This window comes from Natator depressus, chromosome 3, assembly GCF_965152275.1.
Source record: "Natator depressus isolate rNatDep1 chromosome 3, rNatDep2.hap1, whole genome shotgun sequence".
Lineage (NCBI taxonomy): Eukaryota > Metazoa > Chordata > Testudines > Cheloniidae > Natator > Natator depressus.
Window position 1 is genome coordinate 155873226 of NC_134236.1, and position 5176 is coordinate 155878401.

The following is a 5176-nucleotide window of genomic DNA, read 5'->3' on the forward strand; positions in this document are numbered from 1 at the left end:
TGAGGTAATATCTTTTATTGGACCAACTTCTGTTAGTGAGAAGAGAGACAAGCTTTTGACCTACACAGAACTCTTCTTTAGGTATGGGAAAGGTACACAGGGTGTCACACTTAAATACAAGATCAAATAGTTTAGCAGAAGAAGTTAGCACATATTCTAAGGAACCAAGGTGAAGTGGCCCGTTAACACCTCTGTAGTCATAGGACAAAAAGAGGGGGTTAGTGGGATTCAGATTGTTGTACTAAGCCATAAATCCAGTGTCTTTCTGAAGACTCTGATTTTTAGTGTCTAGCAGAATAATGAATTTAAGCTCCCAGTTCGTCTTTTGGAAGTATTGTGCAGGTTTCCTTTGAGGATGCGGTCAGATATAGAGTGAGTGCTCTGGCCACACACCTAGTTGTCACCTACCACCCCGCTCTGATACCCCTACAGGGTATCATCAAACTAGAACCCATACTTGATGGGAACCCCAATCCTGAAAGAAGTCTTTCCTGACCCCCCCTCTTCTGGCCTTCAAACAACCCCCCAACCCCTCTGAGCTCATCACCAGAAGCAAGCTCTCCACAGAACAGGATACACCAACTCAAAGCAGCACCAGACCCTGCCAGAACAACATATGCAAAGCCTGCAGGCATATCTCCACTGCTACAATGATAGATAACCCCCCCCACAACACACCTTTCAAGATCCATGGGTCCTACACGTGCCTATCACAACATGTGGTGTATCTCATCCCTTGCACCAGATACCTTAACAACTGTGGGTGAAACCAGGCAATCGCTATGCTCTGGAATGAACTCTCACAGGAAAATGTGAAAAGTGTTCACCCTCTGGTGATAGTGTTTTTGTCTTTTTCAAAGTGATCACTATATCTGACCTATCCGTCCTCATCCTCAAAGGAATAATTATTAAAGGAGTATTAGCTATTATAATTTTTGAGAGTCAAACAAGGGCTTGTTTTCACCATAGAAACTGGCTAGAGGAAAATTAGTCATGTGATTAAGGCACCCCACTGGGAGTGGGTCTAGTTTTGTTGTATAGTAGCTGGAGACTCTGCCTTTGTTCTCTGAGTACTGTATCTTTATACTTTGAAGAACTCTGTCTGCACAGACAATGGCTCTTTTGTTCTCTGCTCTTTGCAAGGAGCCCATCACACTGTGCTATCTCTCCTGAAGACGACAGGAGTTTTGCTTGTTGGCTTTCTAAAATAATGATTTTAGATAAGAGTATATTTCACCCTTTGTACATGAAACACAACAGGTTGTATCTCCCAGTTATGGTTGTTCTGAATGCTGAATTTGACTGTGGTCAGTAAGAAGTCTGAAACTAGATTCTTTATTTATGCTAACTCACACATTTTAACAGCTTTCACCATGGTCCTTTGCTCCCTTTCCTCATGGAAGGTCCCTCTACTGTTCTGAAGCACATGCTGCACCTTCTCTCTCCAGTTCTATTCCATCTGCCTCAGGTACAAAACTGAAAATAGCAGGTATTGGCCTTTTTGTGGTATTTCTCATGGAAATCAAGAAGGGCAGAGGTGTGACCTTTTTTCTAGTTAACCAAGGTATTTTCCAAACCTCTAAAAGGTTCAGGTTTGAGATTTCTTTGGTGTGTGTGTGTGTGTGGGGGGGGAGATGGGGGCACAAGAGGAGAAGATTCTGTTCTTTTCATCCAAACCCATTTGCCTAGTCCTAGGAAAATCATGTACTTATATACATGGGGGGGGAAAAATCCCCAAGAAATTTGGTGTCCAGTTGATGCCTTGGTTCAAGTCTTTTTATGCTTTTTAGAACTCCTGCTTGGAGTGTCAGATGCTTAAAGGAAACAAACTCAAATCCTGACCAGATGCTGCCCATTTGCCTTATTCTCGGTTGGGTCATCCAAAGGGCAGGCTTTTAAAAAATCAACTATATAAGCTTTTAATTACAAAGCTTATAAAAATGAAGAAATGGCCAGGTGTGAGAACAGAGCTAGCTGCTGGGCTCAGCTCAAGGAGAGGTAGAAGGAGATTGTATATTAAAATGTAAACACATGTATTGAATGACTGGGTTCCAGGCAAAAATCTGGAAGTTTCATGAACATCTGAGAGAAGGACTCAAAGTGTGGGTTAGGTTTCTCCAAGGGTTCTATACAGGTCAAACTGCCTCTGAAGCCAAATCCCAAAGAAGGAAAAATACAAGTGATCTGATGGTGCCACCCCCATTCAGAATCCATCTCGTCTCTGTGCAACTCTTGTATTGTATGAAAGCCAACCAAAGCAACAATGAATGATAATTCAGTTTAATTACACCCTCTTTTATGAACTGACTAGCATGTGAACATTTCCCTACCCTTTAGGGGCTCCTCTTGGGTGCTGTGGAGTACCGGCTGGTTTGGGGAGTTGATTGGCTTATTTGTGAATGTTATCTGACAAATGTAGCTCATTTTGCTGTCCACAAACCAATTCCAACTTTAGTGAATGGATTGATTATTCACAAATAGGCACCTGATATTTTAGATAGATGATTTTCAGCCTGTGGATTATTCTCAGGTTCACTACAACTGCCTGTTTGTTGTTCATGGTGTATGACTGGTCCCATGAATGATGTTTCTGCTTCCTAACCGACTGACTGAAACTTCTGCAACGGAAGAATAACAAACAATTACTTGCTCAAAAAATTCTACCCACAAGTATATTTAATTAGCTATAGAATAAGATTCCAGTATTGTCACACAGAGGCCTAGACTGTCTGTACAGTCAGTTTGAAGTGACAGAAACTGCTATGAGCATGATTAAGAGCTCTTTTTGTTAAGAATGTTACCAGGTTGAATTATCACTGGGATTCACAGTCTGTTACTCTCCAGTTTGTAAGTTCCCAGATATTTTGACTTTATGAATTATACCCATGTGGTGTATAATTACAGTAAGGCATATATCTGTGCCATGCAAAGGGTTCTAGGTCATAGTTACATCAGAGGTAACTCAACCAATTGCCACCCTTACTCTACAGCTAAGTTGTGTGCAACAATTACATTGGTTAAATGAGGGAGAGTAGTGGATTACTTATCCAGTTTGCCACAGTTCTTCAAAAGCACCCACACAACACAGCCAGCACAAGCAACCCCAAAACACACAGAGCCACTCACTGTAGCGCATGCCCTTCATTCACCACCTGCACAAACCAACACAACTCTTCCAGTGTGTCACAACAGAAATAGCTGGGAGCATGGCTGAGAGCTCTCTCTGTTCAGAACATCACCAGCTGGGCCCTATGGAACCAGATAGAATGTTGGCACACAAAGGTTCTGTGGCAGTTGGAATGTGACAGTTGATCAGAGGAGGTGGGAGTAACAGCTATTGGGGAGGTAAGGGGGGGAGGGACAAAGAGGTGTTGGTGCCTGCAGCCAGAGGGCAGCTCTGTCACAAACCATGGGGAACATGCTAACACAGCAACACTGGTCAATGCAGCGCAGCACACGGAAATGAGCCCCGAAACGCTACCTACCTATGTGGCTGTACTGCTTCTATCATTTCCTGGTCTCTAGCACACACCGCTTTGTTATTGTGTTAGCGTGGTTACTGCTGCGGTGCTTTGTGACCGCGTTTGATGAAATAGTACACAGGCACACTGGGGTGAAGGCCTGCCACAAAATAATCTGACTCCATGCCGTACCAAAATGGGCACAAGTGAAAACCCTTCCCATAGCTACTGGTATAGGGTGGCACCATTACCAATACCACTCTAAGCTTTGACCACCCACCATGCCAAGAAAGAAAGCTCCCCACACTGGCCAGAGAGAAGCTACAAGAAGAAGAACATTAAGGAAAAATAAATCTGATACAGCGCACAGATGATGGATTACTTGGCCCAACTACCACACCTGTGTAACAGCACGGGCTTTCATCCTCTATTTTGCGCTAAACTTCTTGAAACTTTAGGCTTCGCCAGCGTTTTCATGAACATACCAATGGTTATCCAAATACTTGCAAACAAGGAATGACAGAACACAGCCCTTCTCCAGCAATGACATCAAAGTGAGCTCACCCTGTTTATTCACAAAATATAAACTGATCTCTCTTGGTACTGTTCAACCAGCTCTGCTGGCTTGTTATAGTTTGGTTGCTAGTAAGTGTAAGGCCTTGTATACTGGTTTATTGTTGTAGAGTTGCTTATGAGAGATGGGCAGTGTCAACTAGGTTTAATTAGGGTTGTTTGTGAGGCAGTGTGGGCTAGTGGCTAGAGCACTGGATTAGCAAGCAGGAGGACCTGGGTTTTATTCTTGCGTCTGCCACTGCTTTGCTGGGTGATCTTGGGCAAGTCACTCCCTTCCCTCTGCCTCAGTTTCCCCAATCCAATAAGGATACAATATTGACTTCATGTCATGTGAGAACTAGGCACATTTATTATGTGGGGTGAGATTGCTCATGTATTAAGCTGTGCACGCTTATTTTGTATTGGAGAGTTAAATGTCAGCTAAGGGGTGTGCACACTGGTTTCTTGTTTGGTTTCATGGAACTGTGTGATTGGCATTGATGGGGGTTATTTTGAGAATTTAAACAAAACCAAAGCCCCAACATAAAGAAATGAGTTTTATACAAAATATAAATGAAGAAAAACTACATAATAGTTATGATTTATATATAAAAGCTTGTCATTTTGAAGAACCCCAAAGAGCTTCACAAATGATCTGTGCTATATGGAAAATTGCTGCACAGTCCACATAAATGTGGCCACTTTTTAGGTGGAACATGGCAGTTGTAATCATTATCCAGCAACATATCACAACTGTTCAGCACAGAAACAGAAAATGAAGGATAATACAATAATGCATCCAGTGGAAACTGTTGGGGGTATGTAGGCCAGCAGAATGTAAAGAAACATATTTCTGTTTGACCAGATTCTGGGGCTAACATCTTTATACTTGGGGAAAGGCCATGGGCTCTTTAATAGTCGCAGCAAGTTAGTACCTTAGTTCTACTTCCTCACCTAAAAGGGGACACTTTCAGCACCACAGGCCCCTCAACATTCTGCTGGGCTTATTGATTAAGCGTTGACTCCCAGAAGAGTGCTGCCTACTGAATCACCAGCACTGCTTTCTGCAGTACTCTGGTTTTTCCTTGGAGGATTCCCAGCCAAGTATTGACCCGGCTTGACCTTGCTTCGTTTGTGAAGTCACAGCCCAAAGCAGAAGCGCT